Here is an 18,577-nt window from a genome sequence, read left to right as displayed (position 1 = left end):
ATTGGGTGACATTTTAGTTTGCTAAAGCGCTGTGCAGCCATTAAAAGACGTATTCTAAAGCTTGTATTGAAGGCTGGGTGGGGACCCAACTCTGCCTCGCAAAAGTATCACGTAAAAAATACGCATAGCATTAAAACAGTTTTGCAATGAAAGCTATAAAACCATTCCTGTCCCGGCTAACATTACAATAGGGTTAAAACAAATTAGTGCAACAGTGTACAACGTGTACAGTCTTCTTTCGCCCTTCACAAGCATGGCGGCCCACTTGTTTAGCTTTTCTTATCACCCAATCACAGGGCGGCGTCCTTTACTTTTCACGTAATCCACCAATAAGAAAAGTTTTGGAAAGTTAGAGCGTGACGTTCATACACGCCGCAGCCCCGCCTACTTAATGTTATTTCAGCGGCTGTCCCGCCCACAAATTGTGTAGAACGCTGTGGAAGAACGAAAAGAACTCTCGGCCCCACCTTCCCAACTGTTATGTGACACGCCCACCGCCGTGACTGCGCCTCTTGCTTGTTGCAGTGTCCAATCCCGAGTGTGACCGTTTAGTGTCGGCAGGAGTTTCGGTGGAGGAAGGTGAGAAGGGAGCCGGTGGTGCGGGACGGGCCGTAGGTGTGTGGGTGAGCCGGAGAGATGGGCTGCGGTCAGGGTGCAGAGACTGCAATGTCTTCCTCTGCTCCATGACCCAACAGGCACAGTGTGCACGGTCTGCCTGCAACAGACACAAAGCTGAGCAGATTTATTACCTTGTATGGGGAACTTGTACTCGTGTTGTAGTTTTGTCTTCCTGTGTGATCGCCATTTGTTTGCTGTTATTGGATGTGTCAGTTTACAGTATAACATCCTTATCTGTTGTGTGTAATAACATGTCAATGGCTTTGTATATGTTGCTACATATGTAACATATCATTGGATATACTATAAGCATGCCCGGTGAGGTCATGTGATATATATATATATATATAATTAGCATTTCACAGCAGGGTGGATTGTAGACTAAATCTACAATGGGGGGGTCGACCTTTAAAAAATAAAGCTATTACCATTGTGCACTTACCTTCGACATGCTCCAGCACTGTCCCTTGACATCCTCTTTGGTCCAGAAATATTATTGAAGAGACCCTGTCACCACATTCTACCCTATGAACCTGTAGTTTCTCCTGTTCCCCCTCCATAGGCCATCACAGGGTCTCTGTACTAGTAACATCTCGTAGAAGCCTCTGCATAGTAAACAGTGAGAGTCGTGGTGGAGGGACATTTGACAGTCCCTGAAGTGTCGATTTTCTGTCTATTGTGGTGCTGATGTCTCTCCATAGTAAGCTCAGATTGCTGCAGCACACAAAGCTAGTTTAAGTACATTTACATTGAGGTGGTGACAATACAAATCCAACCATGCATCTGGGAGTCATGCCTGTGGCTGTCATGTCTTGCAGTGCCTTATGGGACTTGTAGTTTCACAATAGCTGGAGTGCCGAGGTTGCCTACCCCTACTCCACATGTATTTAATGTATATGGTGAAAAAGAGTTACTTCAAAAAACAATTCCACAGCAGACTTTTTTTTTGTTTTGGATGGAGTGAGGAAGGGGACAGGTTTTTATGACTGTCCATGTCCCCATTGGTGAAATTTCTTCTGGCTTCCTGCCCTGGTGACAGAGGGTCTCCGAAAACATGAGAGATAGGATAAGGAAAACCCAAGCACTTGTTTGAGCGGAGAAGACTTTACACCTCTGATGTGTTGTTATTATTGCTGATTGCGGTTTCCATCTTCAGTGACGCCCATCTCCCTTATTTCTTGCTGTGTTGTCACTTATGAAAGTGAAGGGGAATCTGCACGGTGGTGCACACAGCAATGGAGACATATCACAGGTTCCTTAGTCACCTGCAAGAGTCAGACTCATTTCAGTTTGCAGAAGGTGATTTGGGTGCTGTGACTGCATTTTGGAAATTTGCTGTTCAGTAATTGGGGCAGTATTCTCCATAGGACAGGGCCGGACATGTCCCAGGAGCCAGTTTGCCAATACTCCTTAAAAATGACAGCTGGCGCTTGACTATTGAGGTTTTCTCTAGTTATTGTCAATGGAGTTGGTTCTTGGATTGGACAGACCTGGTTCCTGAATTCCATATTCATTTGTCCACCCCTGCCATATGATGTGTGATTTTACACAGCTCCAGGGATTCATTGGGGGGAATTTATCAAAACTGGAGCACTCGGGTTTCGTTTCATGAAAGTTGGCAGCTAATTGGTTGCCATGGGCAACAGCTCCAGATTTTGTCTGTCCCGGTTTTGATAAATACCCCTCATTGTGGTTGGATGTAGAAGGTCTATGGCTGCCTAACATTACTTGTGGTGTTCACCGGAGATCATCTAAAGACCTTGTAACGAGTGTTTACATTCCTACCAGCATCCTTGTTGTCATATTTGTATCTGTTGCCTTGTGATCCCTTGTGATTGCCTTGTATATTTACACTTCATTTGTTGCAGTTTTTAGGTCAGGATTTGTTATCAGAACATTGAAAACCTTTTCTTGCAGATAAAGGCACATAAAATATGACCCAAATCACCTTTCATGGTATGTTTTCATGCTGCCCCCCTGAATGGCAGCCAAGCTTCTGAAGCTTAGGGGGATTCCTTTTTTTAATTCAAGAGACTGGAAAGCCCCTTTTTAAATAATTCACATGTATGTAAGACAGGGCTGGACAAATCCCAGGAGCCAGGTCGCCAATGCTCCTAAAAAATTGCTTTACACTCCCTGCCTCCTACAACACCGGGACTGCCTAGTTGTTAGCAGCAGTACTTGAAATCAGGAGCTTTGCCCACATTCACCCGGCTCTTCATTGCCTGATAAACAGATGAATAAGATGAGCTGCTTCTAATAAAACAATATAAGAGAATCCTGTTTATTACTATCTGCTTCCCCGTTTGATGTTTCTGTCATTTCAGAATGTAGACTGAATGATGACTTGGTAGTGTGATGTGGGTTCAGGTGAATATAGTATCTTGTACCAGTGGCTGTGAATGTCACTAAATTAGTCCCTGTGTCCTTGGCAAAGGTACGCTAACATGACCCATATTTAGATGGAACGCACTATGGAATGGGACAAACATTCATGTCTACATTTCTGCACACCCTGTAAATGATAGCTGTGCCCTCCAAGAAAATGTGACGCTTCATCCATGGGTTGAAGTAAATATTCTTTACTGACAGAGTCTTTTCTACATTGGAGACCTTTTTAGATCTGTGTTACTTTACACCTAAAAGTGCAAGGTAAAAATGTTTTATTATGTATCTATTTACTAAACAAATTATGGACCAAGAAAATTGTGGCAGGTGCCATTGTGAAGATGTATCTTCCTTTCATCAGGAGGATCTAGCGAGCTCCTGGGTCTTTTAGTATGTTATTGGGCTCATTAAGCCCTATTTATAATTGGCATCTATATAGCTCAGCAATAGCAAACTGGAGTCAAACTATCATTCTCCAGATACCATTTAACAGTGCTGGGTTGAATTTGGTTACAAATATTTATGTATTACAGGTATTTATATAGTGCTGACAATGTACACAGTGCTTTGCATAGTGCACAGTCACATCAGTCCCTGGCCTCAAGGAGCGTACAATCTAAGGTCCCTATCTCGCATGCATACATACGAGTGCCAATTTAGACATGAGCCAATTAACCTACCAGCAAGTCTTTGGAGTACCCGGAGGAAACCGGAGTACCCGGAGCAAACCTACACAAGCAAAGGGAGTACATGCAAACTCCTGCAAGACAGAAGTGCTAACCACTAAGCTATTGTGCTGCCACATAGTTTCTGGGCACAGGTTTGGATGAAGAGCTCTAACGACCCTTAGACAGCAGTTTAGTCAACCTTTTTGATATGGTAGTGAGGTTGACTTGACTTTTACATGGACTGTACATGAATAATTAACAAATTAAAGACCAAAGCTGGCCATACACCTGCAGGCTAAATAATAGAAATACAGCAGGTTCCTCCATCAATGCTTCGAGGGTATTGATCGATGAATCCCTGCTGTTTCCTTTTGTATTCTGACAGCGGCTGGTGGCTGCTATCAGAATACCTGGACAGAGTTGTATGAAGATTTTCCAACTGGCTCCTTGGATCAGCTGATGGAGGGATGCCAGGATAAAGGGTGTTCTTGAGGAAGGGGGAAAAATTCCACTGTGCAAATTTTTCCTCAAGAACCAGACAAAATTTGCACCGTGCATGGCCACCTTAACTCCAACAAGCACATTTTAAGCAGTGATAGCAACAGTTTTGTTGCCGCTTTTGGGTTTTAACTATGAATAAAAGCTGATCATTGTCAGCACCCATATCAGTGTTAAAGTCAACCCTTTAACTTCCACTTTTACGGGACAGCTTGGTCTGTTTAAAGGAAGTTAAAACATAAGAGACTTACTGGCCGGATCACCAGGTAATACAACTAAGTTACAGGAAGAACTCCTCAAACAAAGACTGCTGTGTTAATGCTGCTGACAGACCGCATTGTATATGTAATGTTGTTTCCCATAGTTCCACCTTTTTAATGATCAGGGTTTAGGTCGGCTAACATTTGGAAAACAAGGTCAGCAGTGGTGCCTCCCTAATTCCTGACAGTAAATCTGTCATAATAGAAATAAGCATAAATGGTCACTGTTGAAGTAGAGAACAATGAACAAACTGTTTTGTCAGTGAGCTGCCGTATAAAAGTGGGAATTGAGCACGTGGACTGACGTGTCGATCAAGTTTGCTTTGGTAGTTGTGGGAAGATGTTCTGAAGATTAATTAACATGAATAAGGAATGGCTTAAAGTGGACTTCACCCCGCCTACATGTGACATTAGTGCCATTTAATGTGTTAAAGGCTTTTTGCTGAGATTTCTCAGAGAAAAGCCTTTTTTTTTTTTTTTTCTTCTACACACCTAACATTTTAACTTACAAGAGTTCCCTGGAAGGCATTGGTGATGTAGCCTTCCCTGTGGTAGCTGTGAGGCCAGGGCTACATCACCAGTGCCACCATCACTGAAATGCAAGTACACAAAAAAGACTTATCAAGCGTATGATTCTTTAAGGTTTTGTTAGATCAGCATGCAGAGCTACATGCACCTGGGGTTTTTAGGTTGGGATGGGGGGGGTGCACTTTAATGAGGTTATCTTATAATAATAATATTGCCTGATCACAAAGAGACAATCCTGTGTCTTCAAGGTAAGAGGAGGTTATGATAACTCATGCAGAAATTGTAAGGTAAAATGTGTAAAAACACCATTTGTCATTGTTGTGTTGATGGTGTATGTATAGGATACAGGTTTTTTTGTTTTGTTTCATTTTGAATGTTGTTGTAGAAATGTTTTAGTAGATGAGGAAAGGCAGTTGGAGGGCGTATGTTAATCTGATACAGTCAGGTTATACTGCCACCTACTGGAGGCTTTGGCCGGCCCGGTATACCCCTCCCACTGCCAACATTGTTTAGTTTTTTGCTAGTGTCTAATTTAGAAAAGTTTACCCCTTTTTGAATAATCATCTCATTTTATTGTATTTTGCGTTGTTTTTTCGTCAATCAAGTCATGATCACTCTTTTCCCGCCTTCAGCATCTGATGGCTTTATCCTGCCCTTTCTCCTATCTGCAAGAGACATGTGGTTCTCACTTCAGCTAGTCCTTCTGCCTTTTAGGCTATTGACCTCTCCTGCTTAAGCAGTTGGTTGTGAGTAAACCAAGGTTTTACCTGGTGTGATCTATTAAAGTTATTCCAGGCAAACCATACAACATGCTGGATCCAAACCACAAGGGGAGCAGTCCTGCAGCATCGGGTCAATTCTGCTCCCGATACACTTATTGTTCTTGGGTGGGCTGCAGTATTCTTCTTAAGAGACCCGACACTGATTAGTCTGGATCCTTGTCCTCTCATAGCTCCACGATGTGTTGCCCCCTCCTCTTCCTTGTTCAGAGAGGATTTTTCTGCAGCTATACTAGACTTTATGGGCCAGTTCTTGCCCTCCATAAACTTTGTGACATTCCTACAGCTTTAGTGGCCTCAATGCATTCTCTGCTGATGTACTGACTGGTCTCGCATATCCTTGTTAGATTTGTGCCTGATGAGCCTCAGTCAGCTGAAATGGCTCCCAAATTAAAAGATACCATGTTGGCTCTTCTAAATGCTGTGGGAGTTGCATGTACAGACATTCCTTCAAGGCCGCAAGATTATAAAAACCTTTCCCGTACACTCCTTGAACCTCTTCGACATGGAGACTGGATGACTACGGACATATTATTCACTCCTCCCAAACACTTCAGACCAATACCCATTTGATGAGGATTTTTTTGAAGAAATCGGGCGATACCTGTGTTTGGACCCGACGGCCCAGCTTGGGGGCTAAAATGCTTAGCATTTGTTTGGCTGCTTTTATGCCTTTTTGCAAATAAATTATTAAATAGACAGACCCCCTTACGAGTGCCGGTTTTTACCTGGGCACAGATGTTCCAGCGGCGGTATTGGAGACTAGAGGATAGAACTGCTCCATGTTTCTCAATTGATACCAGATTTTCAAGGCTGCCACCTTCTGTGTATACCTCATTTGATGCCGGGTAGGGTGTATGGTCCATCAGGCAGCTCTTTGAGCTGCAGATTGTCCATTTTATTTTATGAATGCTCGTTGGTGTTTTGTTTGCTATGTTTCCCATCCTTCAATTGAACTGCTTTTGAACATCCCAATTGTATCAGGACAACTACTTATTCTGTACACTTTAACCATGGATCACCTGGCCTTTTTCTCCCTAAATCCCCTTGGGCCCCAGAGCGTTTTCATTTGTAATTTGTTTTTCAGTGATGTCTCTGCACGTTATATCTTTTAGTTTCTGTAGTCTAGCTTAACATATTATGCATCATTTTTTTTCAGGAGAGATGGTGCTTTCAATTGGTTTCAAATTTGGATACATATATTTTACATTTCTTGGTTTTTATTGGGATTACATAGTAAAATACTAGTAAAAAATTAATTCCCTGTCATTTTCCTAAGGTTTCCTTTACGTAGCTTGTTCACCTCCATATATTTACGCCCAAATATTCCCATTGTTATGCTACATTGTGAAGCGTGGGGGGGTTGTTTAATATTGAGATAAAATGAAGTCGGGTTGACAAGGGTGCACATTAGCACGAGGGTGACTTTTTCACAGTTTTGCGATTGCTAAAAGTTAGAATGGCATGGAGTTCACTTAAGTGAGCATTTGATGCTTACGCAATGAACACAAGTCATCCAACCTCATTGTTGCGACCCGTGGATTTAATCTGCGCAGGGAATATTTTTAGTCCTTTTTTAATTTTACAATATTTTTTCTTTTCGAGGTCACTACTTTTTCACGGGGTGTCTGGATCTGGGATCTGGTCACTGGAAATCAGATCCCGACTCCCTATGCAGCTGTTTGCTTTTAATAGTGATCTATTGCTGGCAGCCATAGATTACTATTAGAAGTATTAGACCCCAGTGGTTTGTATGTACTATGTCCATAGGTTTTCTTGATTGTATACAGATAAAGTGAAAATAAGCAATAAGTGAGTTTATGATATCTAATACTACAAGTGTTAACATTGAAAATGTCAGCATGAAGTGAGTCATCCTGGTACGGAAGACAAAGGGAAATGTGTTCATCAATTTGTATGCATGTACTGCCTCTACATGTTTCTGCATGTTGGATAGAGAGAAAACCCAACTAATCGCCTGGAGACTTTCTTTTTAATCATCCCTTTCTTTCCACTTACATGTCCAGATTTATTTTGTTCGACTTTACATAAGATACTTTCTCGTGGGAGACGACCTTCCTATGAGATAACATATCACCTAAATCTCCCTTGCCGCCTATAATCCCTGCAATGGAGTGTGTAGTATAAAAAGATATGAATGACAAAATGCAGATACGTTGTCTGTGTCTGTGATGGTGATGATGTGTTATTAGATATGTGCTTTCCTAACTTTTGGCTATGATTTGCACCTCGTTGACAGTGGTTGGCTTATAAAATGATGACCTAATAGTATAAAGATGAATAATGCACTGAGCAGATCATTTGACTGACTAACTTTGCCAGTCTGTCCAACCCACAAGCCAAAAAATGTTTTTAATGAGCCAACTCTATTGACAGCAACTAGAGAAATTCTCAAAAGTTGGGTCCAGCATAATTTTTAAAGAAATGACTGACTACCTTGTTTCTGTGATTTGTCCGGGTTAGACGCATAGTATAACTTCGGTGGCACAATTGGGACATAAGAGAAGGCGTAAATGAAACCTGCGCTCAGAGAATTATGGAGGCCATCATTGCAGACAGTGGGGTCCTTAGTCTTTTTTGCTGGCATGGTTGTGGGAGGGAAGTGGTGAAAAGGGAGGTATGCACCACCCTCTGTAGAGCCCAACCTGGAATGCTTTGACCAGCATCCCACCCAGCTCCTGGCAACCAGTGATGTGCTGGGAAGGACACCAGCCAGGGTATCCCAGGTAGCAAAGAGCTGGCCAGGGAGATGTGTATGGCATCTACACATCTCCCCTGCTTGGCTCTTAGCAACCTGGACGGTAAGGGGGTGGCAGGCACATGCTGCTCTGCCTGCTGCCCCCTAAATGTAGTAAATGGTTCTAGGACACAGAAAATTTTAGTGTATGTATGTGTGTGTGTGTATGTGTGTGTGTGTAGATATATATATATATATATCTACACACACACACACACACACACACACACACACACACACACACACACACACACACACGCATACCTACACACACACGCATACCTACACACACACAAAAAAAAAGCTAGATTGAATGCACCTAGACGCTGCTAAACATCTAGATGTGCATTCAGCGATAGCAAAGCATTACAGGCTTTCAGGTGCATTTACAAATGAGCTCTAAATGCACCAGGAAGTATGATTTTTTTTTTTTAATTCTCGTGTATATGCGGCCTTAGGTGTAGGACTGCATTAGTTTTCTTTTTTTTCACCCAGTAATCCTGCAAGTAACACACGTCTGCCTTAAGGTGGCTACACTCCATTCATGCCACTGTATCTCTGGAGGAGGCAATACCCAGATATGATTATTGGCTCCAAAGGTTATTTTATATTTTCATCAGGCCATGTATGGGCCACCCACAGACATTCAAGGATTATAGATGTCACTATTACAATATGGGGTTCTCGGGACCAACACTGAAAACCCCTATTCAGATTTTGCCATCTATGGTATGGTGCAGATCTGGCTAAGCAACACAAGAATGGAGGACTGTGGGCAGCCTGATCTGTCTGTGTTGCAGCGTTGGTTTAAGGGCCTGTTCACACGACGTCCGTTTTGTGTGCTGACCGGCTCTGTACGCTGCTGCACTCAAAATGCATCCCAATGTATCCCTATGTGTTTTATGGGCTCCAGTTCTCACGTGCGCAGTCTGTTCAGCTTACGACAGAAAAAATACTGCATGTCACATTTTGTCAGGTCCGGAAACGCAAGCGCGTCCAAAGCGCGTCAATAACGCATCAAAAACGCACTGCAGCTAACATACTAACAGCCCCACTCCAGCAAAAAAAAAAGAATTTTTTATTTTTTTACTGGAACGCATCAAAAACGTGGCAAAAACGCACTACATCAGTCTGCAGATCCGCATCTGATCAGGACCTGATATCATGTGAACAGGCCCTTAAAGTAGAACTCCAGGAATCGTAACTCTTGCAGTGCCCCACTGCAAGGGTTAAGTGCTCTTTTTGTCTAGGGAGCTAAAATAACAGAATAATACTCACCTGAACACGGCTGGCTGCTAGACTGGTCCCTTCAGCCTGTTCCTCCTCCGCTCCAGCAATGGAATGTCTTTCAGAGTCCTCATGTTCAATACACTGTATAAAACGTGATGACTCGCTGGACCTTAGAATGCTGGTGCGGAGGGGGAGCGAGGCTTAGGGCCAGTTCACAGCATATGCAGTTGTGATGCAGTCCGTTAATTTGACTGCTGCAGTCAAAATACATCGCAACGCTTTTCTATGGTCTTTCTTGTGCTTAATTCACACTGCAATGGTGTGAATTAAGCACAAGAAAGCCCATAGGAAAGCACTGTGATGTATTTTGACTGCAGCAGTCAAATTAACGGACTGCATCACAACTGCATATGGTGTGAACTGGCCCTAAAAGTACCAGTCTACTTAACGTGTTTGGTTAAGTATATCTCTGTTATTTTAGCTCTATGGACAAAAGGAGCACTTAACCCTTGAAGTGCAGGGGTAGCCCCACTGCAAGAGTTAATGTTATTTGCCCAGAGATTAGAATGCATTCTATGAAGATTCATAACTGATAAAACATGGCTCTGTGTGAGCTCCTCTACAGTGCCTGCTGTGCTCTGTATACCAGACCAGTGTAGTGGCTTTACCAGGGGTGGACATAGGGTAATGGCACTTGTTGGAAGCCAGCTGACAGACCCTCACGTTTTCCCATCAGATGAAATGTATTTGCTCTTAATTTGAGGGAGATCAGTAGACATTTTGTGGCTAAACCACTAATTAGCCTTAATCACTTCTAAGAGTTAATGAGCAGTTAATCCAGTGTTACTACAGCAAATGGAGAGATTTGTAAATCTAGACACTGTTAGGAAACAAACTGTACGTTCCATCGTGGCTTTTGAGAGTATTCATTTTGAGTTACCGTAATGTTCATGTGGAAGCAATTTTTATATGCAATATTTACATGCTTCCTTTGTCATATTTTCATGGTTATTTTTCATATTTGATTTATTAAACTTCCTTGTGGTGGCAGTCCATATATCAGTGCAGTCGCCAACCATATGGAATGACTGTGGTAAGAGGATGAGCCACACAGAGATTGTGTTGAATCATGGCTGTAGAGGGCTAATAAGTACAGTCAGTGTTGCACTGTTACCAGCATAGGTATGTAGGGATGTCCTGATACCACTTTGTTAAGACCAAGTACTGTCCCTCATGTACTTGCCGATCCCAATTACCGATACTTTTTCTTAAAGGGACATGTGACATTTTTTTCTAAAACAATGACTAATGATTTTTGGGTAGTTTCTCACCAGGGCTAAATACAGATGTCCCCACAGCAGAACACATGTCCTTAAAGGAGAACTATGGGGTCAGGGCTTTTCCCCATAGTTCTCAGGGTAACGGGAGGACACAAACTAGCATCCTCCCGTTACCCTAAGCTCAGTATAACGCGAGCTACAGCTCGCAGTATACTGAGACGCCGGAGCGGATCCCGACATCAATGTCGAGATCCGCCCAGCTGCGTAAGTGACAGCTGGCTCTGCCTATCTAGACGCAGAGCCAGCTGTACCCGTCCCCTCCCCCGTCTGTTCCGCCAGTCAGCGCTGGCGGGGAGGGGGGAATCCAGCCCCTCCCCTGTCACGGCAGAGGGCCGTGACAGGATCGAGAAGTGAGCGAACGCCGGTATATGTTCGCTCGCCTCCCGACCTACTAAGCCGACCTGTGACAGTCTCATTGTCACAGGTCGGCTTAGAACTATGAGGTGAGTGGAAATCACTCATCTCATAGTTCTCCTTTAAGGCAAAATAGTATTCTGCTTTGGGGACATGTGTTCTGCGAATACATGTCCCCAAAGCAGAATTCCCCTCACCAGGCTACATTCGATCTCACTGGGCGACGTGGACATCTGCAGTGGCTCTGCGGGCACTCCACCTCACCGGCGATGACTTGACCCGGCCTACCCCCACGTCCAGTCGGGCCGTAATGGCCCAGTCCTCCCGGGGCAGTGTGCGGCCGGAACCCCCAGCTTCTAGCCCTGGGGCGGTAGTTCTGCCCCCGGGGCTGTCCATGGCTCTGCCTGTGCTGGGAAGGAGTAGATCTCTGTATTCTCACGAGATCTCAGGGAAAGGCATTTTCCTCCCCTGAGATTATGTGCATGGTCACATGTGCCAGAAATCCAGGAAGTAATCGTAGAGCTAGTAATCGGCCTCTAGTAAACATCGCCACTGTCAGAAGACTGGGAAAGAAAAGAGAAATAAGGAATGCAAAGAATACAAAGCCAGCGAATATCTAGAAGTATGTGTTTGTAGATTGCCATTACTAAACATTTCTAAAGGTGTGTTTGTGAATTTGCCCAATTCACACTGCTCATTTCATGACATACCATTTTCATTTACAGTCAGCACGACCTGGTGGAACCTTCTTGGTTTTTGTTGTTTGGGTTTGTCAGGGTGGTTATTCATCAGAATCGTAATGCAATGTATAGTTTAGTCAGTAATGTTACTCGTGGGATGGTCAGTATACTGTAGATCACAAAATGTTCCTCACCCTGCCAGATAACCATTTCAGATATCTCCAGTTCTGCTGATCTTTTCAGCGAAGAATCTACACAAAAACATTTCTGAAGAAATTGATGACTGCTAAACAGAACATTTTCTACATATTAAACATTGTGAAAAGGAGCAGTTCTAGCACTTTAGACTTGATCTCTAACCTGGCACAATGGTTGCAGTAAGTGCTGGAATCCGATGTACTGCTTAGGAAGTACTGTAGACACATTTTATGCAGCTAAGCAAAATGCATTGGAAGTTCTAGTCTTTCCTGTGTTGTATGTATGGAGACAAAGGCTGGATTGTCGGTGATCTTTCACTGGATATTTGTGAGTTCATTTCAGAAATCAGCAGAACGTTGTTGTATCCCATTAACCATACATAGGAGCACTAAACCAGCCACTAAAATGTTCTTGAGGTTTTTGATCCGTCTTCAGGGACATGCCTGGGCAGATAGAGGCTTCCACCTTGGCCTGCAGAGCAGCATTTGTCAAAGTGTACTTTGTGCCTAATGCGTGAGCATGGGAGGGGGCAAGGTACACCAGATTCTAGTGCCATTATTCAGGGCTAATTGACTCAACGTCAGTCAGCTTCATAAACCCCAGCATGCACTGCTTTTGTATTACCACTAAGAGAACAACATTGCAGTATTAAAGAAAAACTTCAGGCAAACAAAAACCTACCCTTGCGGTAAGAGTGTAGCCCCATTGCTCAAGTGTCATTGCTTAAAGGGGTTCTAAATCCTGTTTGCCTAGCAAAGCAGTAGATATAGGCAAATTTTTTTGTTTTTTTTAAACAAACCGCTTTAACAGAGGTTTACACTTGTATTCCATTGAGAAGCTACAAGTTCCTCTGCTAGGTTGGCAGATGGGACTTTACGTTTCTCCATTCACAGATCCTGTTCAAGGATATCTAAATGGATGATGCGGCTGTGTGGGCGGAGCCAGATGAAAAAACCAGCAGCAGCCTGCGAGGAGAAGAACTCCTGCAATTCCGGTAAGTAGGGGGGGTGGTGATGTGACCATGTTTCATGTTAAGCCCTAAGGCTGGGTTCACACCTGGGCGTATCGAATATGCTCTTTTATCGCTCTTTTTTTTACCGCAATTCGCGGTACAACGTGCGACAAACGTGCGTTTCTGAGGGCTACCTGGCTGTATCCAAATACGCCCCAAAGAAGCTCCTGTACTTCTTTGGGCGTAGGGCAGCGCGTTCCTACATGCTGTAAAACGCCCAGGTGGGAACCATGCCCATAGGCAATCATTGGTTTTCACATGTTGAGCGTTTTACAGAGCGTAGGAACGCGCTGTAAAACGCCCAGGTGTGAACCAGGCCTAAATATGGGTGTAACATTAAACCTGATATAACTTTGCCTTTTAAGGATCAGGACACAGGGTTTTTGTCTAAAGTTTAGTTCTACTTTAGGAATATTTTAAAATGGGCAGCACAAATGAGAAAGCTGCTGGCCAAATTGACTGTATAGATGTCATGTGCACTCCAAACCAGTTCAAAGAATTATGTCTTTGTTCAAATTTCTAAAGGTTCCTGTGGCCTGGAGAAGTAATTTAATAAAGTAAGCTGTTGGTCTCCTGAACTTGAGCCCAGTTTGGTATATTACAATGGAGCCATGTGGAGATGTATTCTGGGACTCACAAGATATGTATAAATGTACTTCTTTATCCAAAAACATGAAAAGCATCGTTCATTAGATTAAATAAGTAATCTACCCAAATGATTTGGGTGGAGTGAGGCTACGGAATGTGTAAATATGACTAGCGTGTATGCTGACCACTATTGTCTGCCTGTACCTACTGGATTCAGGTAAGTGCAGGACACGTAGATCCCTGGAAGAGGGATATAGGAGGAAGCCATGTTTGGTATCTCAGAAACATAGTTGGATTGCATTTCTTTAGAAATCTCTACTTCTGAAGTTATGAAGGAGAACTTGTATAATATTTGGAGGCATGAAACAAGCACATTTGCCAGATCATAGATGTTTGGTCAAAGGATCTTTTTAAGGGAAGGATCCAGGTTAAAGTAGAATGGAGGGCCTATGCACACCCAATGGAGAAAACGCCCAGCAGTCGTAAGCAAGATAAGGCAATTTGTCTTGTCACGGGTGAGCACACTTCACACCAACACATTGTGTTGGTGTGCTCTTAAAGTACAGCATGCAGTACTATTTTTTTTTTCCCCAAGCAAATCCAGTGAGATGTGGTTCAACTACATTGCACCACAGTGTGCCCGTAGAACCTGATGAAATTTCAAAGTTCTAACAAAAAAAAGAAACCATGCAATTCATCTCAAATGTGTGCATCAGTACTGTGCCGAGCACACCAGCAGCTGTGTGATTGAGCATGTCTGCTGGTGTGAACAAGCCCTGAAGCCCAGTTTTGTACAGAGTAAGGGAGGGTTACAAACCCTGTGGGCTTTTTTTTTTTTTCCCCCCCCCTCTCCACTTTTTACTCTTCACTTCCTGTCTGATGGGCACAACAGAAAGTGAGGCAATTCCTTGGCGCTAACCAGAACTAGTGACCCCATTGGAAGACTTCCCATTTATTCCTGTTCTGATGGCAACCCAAACTTTCGGATTTTCTTTCACTTTCAGTGCTAAATGTCATCAAGACAAATGGAGAGGGTGACTCTAACAGAGGCACAGACAGCAGTAAAAACCTGACAGATATTCGAATCCCTCTCAACTCTATTCAAAACCAAAAATGTTGGCTTCAGTTTAACTTTCAGCTTGCCTGATCCTTTTTCTGCAAAGATCATGTGACCAATGGCACTCGGCTTTTTGTTGTAAAAAGTAATTGCTCTTTTATAAAGATTGTTTTCTATCATTTTCTCTCCTTGTTCAGTGTGAAAATAACAAGCATACAGCTCAGACACAGAAAAATCAATATTTCAGCACGGCCTGGCCTGTGCCTGCAGGATGATCATATGCTCTGGTCACCTCTGTCTTTATCCCTAGTATGGCCATTATTCTCTGTATCCAGGCCTGACATAAATATGGCACAAGTACCGAGCAGGAAGCTGTTGGGTTTGTCTGGAGAATGGCGACTGAATACAACTGTTATGAAAGTGCCATTAGTGTACTGTCTGAAAGCCTGATCACATTTTGCCTGATGCAGCTAAGTCTGTATCTTAATAAGAAGGTCTGGGACTTAAGTTCCATACTGTGATGTGGGAGAGCATGCTTTACTGCACCCGATTCCACACCACATGAGGTCGCATGTTACACTGTTGTGGTGCCATTATTTGATAATGGCGTACCAACGCACCTATGATCGCATGTGCATTGCATCACAACGCAAGGTAGCTTATTACCCTGCATTACTGTGCGATTTTAAGAGAGCTGCTGAACTTTTTTTTTCCTTAGTGCTTTTCAGCTGTTGTAGGTGGCCCGTTCAAATGAATGGTCTGCCCTACTGCAATGTACCCTGCAGCACACGTGCAATGTCACATTGCAAGGATATGAACAGAGCCTCAGGCCCCTTTTCACAAGGAGGGTCTGATTTGGTCCACCTGTCAGTTTTTTTTTTTAGGCAGACCAGATCGTATGGCCAATGTTGGTCTATGGGCAGCCGTGGGTAAATGGGGGTACACAGGCAGTTTCGATGGCACTGACAATGATAACCTGACAGATATTCGAATCCCTCTCAACTCTATTCAAAACCAAAAATGTTGGCTTCAGTTTAACTTTCAGCTTGCCTGATCCTTTTTCTGCAAAGATCATGTGACCAATGGCACTCGGCTTTTTGTTGTAAAAAGTAATTGCTCTTTTATAAAGATTGTTTTCTATCATTTTCTCTCCTTGTTCAGTGTGAAAATAACAAGCATACAGCTCAGACACAGAAAAATCAATATTTCAGCACGGCCTGGCCTGTGCCTGCAGGATGATCATATGCTCTGGTCACCTCTGTCTTTATCCCTAGTATGGCCATTATTCTCTGTATCCAGGCCTGACATAAATATGGCACAAGTACCGAGCAGGAAGCTGTTGGGTTTGTCTGGAGAATGGCGACTGAATACAACTGTTATGAAAGTGCCATTAGTGTACTGTCTGAAAGCCTGATCACATTTTGCCTGATGCAGCTAAGTCTGTATCTTAATAAGAAGGTCTGGGACTTAAGTTCCATACTGTGATGTGGGAGAGCATGCTTTACTGCACCCGATTCCACACCACATGAGGTCGCATGTTACACTGTTGTGGTGCCATTATTTGATAATGGCGTACCAACGCACCTATGATCGCATGTGCATTGCATCACAACGCAAGGTAGCTTATTACCCTGCATTACTGTGCGATTTTAAGAGAGCTGCTGAACTTTTTTTTTCCTTAGTGCTTTTCAGCTGTTGTAGGTGGCCCGTTCAAATGAATGGTCTGCCCTACTGCAATGTACCCTGCAGCACACGTGCAATGTCACATTGCAAGGATATGAACAGAGCCTCAGGCCCCTTTTCACAAGGAGGGTCTGATTTGGTCCACCTGTCAGTTTTTTTTTTTTAGGCAGACCAGATCGTATGGCCAATGTTGGTCTATGGGCAGCCGTGTGTAAATGGGGGTACACAGTCAGTTTCGATGGACCTGATAATGCCGGATTGAGGGTAATCTGATACGTCCTTTTTCCATTTGATTTTGCCAAAAAACAAAATGACATTTCATTTTTTTCCCTCCATCGCAAAAAGGAAAAAACTGGACAGACAAAGATGTCACATTGGTGACCTCTGATCCGTACTGCTCCGATCAGGAGGGGCTCTGTGCTTGAATCCCTTCCTGATCAGCCCATGTGAAAGCGCCCATAGTCTTTCTTCCACCAACATTCTATATATTCTTTCAAAAGATGGACAGTTTGTTGTCTTGTTTGTGTCATGGCAACTTTAAACTGAGTGTATGCAATATGTTATATGATTTGCCTTGTGTTGGGTTTGAGATATAGTTTTCCCATGCATGGGGCATGTCCTGTGACGCAGCTATTTTGTTGGCATTTAACCAATTTAGGAGTGTTTTGATTTTTCCACTTCCTGTAAAAGTCAGGGAGGGACGCTAATCGGTAACTATCTATGCCCTGGGCTAGTGGGGATATTTGCCATGTTTTCTTCTATCTCTCTTTTACTATTGTCTTTTAGTAGTTTTTGTTTGCTTTAGAAACTAGTTGTAGTGGTTAGACAGGGTGTGTTGCTGCTTTATGGAAGACCTAGGCTTTCCTCTTCATTTTCTTTGTCCTATGTGGAAGCATAGTGACAAACAATTGAGTATATGGAATGTACCTTTTTTTTATGTGTCTATGTAACTGTATGTTCATAACTAAAATTGTATCATTCTGCTTATGAAATTATGTGACCTGTGATCTTGAAACATCTATTTTTATTTTTATTTTATTTTTAATCTGGAAAATGATATTCGAATAACCCGCCCTTCTAGAAAGTGTGCATTTGTTAGAAGTCACAAAGGAGATCCATAACCATGCAAAAAGTGAATCCTAAAAGATGTGCAATTCCAGAGTTAATTTTATTATTCTGCTCCTAAACATGACCTCTAGCACAAAAACATTATAGCTGATCTCTAGCACAAAAACTTCAAATATATTCCTCAATAGCCACAAAGGTTCTAAATGCACGTTGTAATGTAGCAGTGACATTATCACCATGATGCACATACAGTAGCCTGTGCAGAGACCAGAGCTGTGGGACAGGCCCCACCAACTACAGGCTACCTGCAGAAATTCAGAAAAGGGGGCGGATACAAGACCAGTCATCCGCACAAAGAGAGAGAGAGAGAGCAGCACGGAATGGTATTTATAACAGGAAGAGAATGTCACCCATAATAAAGCAGCATGAGGTGGCAGCACAGCCGACTAACAGCACCACAACCCAGCTGACAACTCTGCAGCTTCCTGCCCAACTCACAGCTCGGCCCCCTGCTGTGTCCCCCTGAGCCTGAAGAGGCCAGGAAAAGGTAAGGGTGGCCATGTGGAAGCTCCTACACAAAGGCAATGTTCCACATTGGATAACTGCACATATTTGAAAGTAATACACAAATCTCACTAAAATTTTTAAATAAGAATATTCCTAACTTGACATGAGAGTTTAACTTTAAGCTGACCATACACCATGCATTCTGATTGCATTATCTTTAGATCTGCAAACTATTGATAAGTACAAGAGCCTACTTGATCCAAAATGAGTGGATTTTTCTTAAGGCCCTCTACATAATTTTGGTAGATCTGACTAGAGATGGCATGTCTAGCTGTAGAAGGACACGTTTCTTTGCAAATATTG

General features: G+C 43.1%; 1 protein-coding gene across 1 annotated transcript in view; it reads left to right on the top strand.

Moving 5' to 3' along the window:
• The first annotated feature begins 526 nt into the window (after window positions 1–526).
• Window positions 527–18,577, top strand: part of FARP2 (FERM, ARH/RhoGEF and pleckstrin domain protein 2) — a 95,756-nt gene continuing 77,705 nt past the window's right edge. Inside the window, exon 1 of the mRNA XM_018563475.1 lies at window positions 527–579. The gene's annotated coding sequence lies outside the window, so the exon portion shown is untranslated. The remainder of the gene's footprint in view (window positions 580–18,577) is intronic.

This window comes from Nanorana parkeri, unplaced genomic scaffold (genome assembly GCF_000935625.1).
Source record: "Nanorana parkeri isolate BGI_ZX_2015 unplaced genomic scaffold, ASM93562v1 scaffold667, whole genome shotgun sequence".
NCBI lineage: Eukaryota > Metazoa > Chordata > Amphibia > Anura > Dicroglossidae > Nanorana > Nanorana parkeri.
Note: the sequence above shows the minus strand (reverse complement) of the source record. Positions and strands in the feature narration are given on the sequence as shown.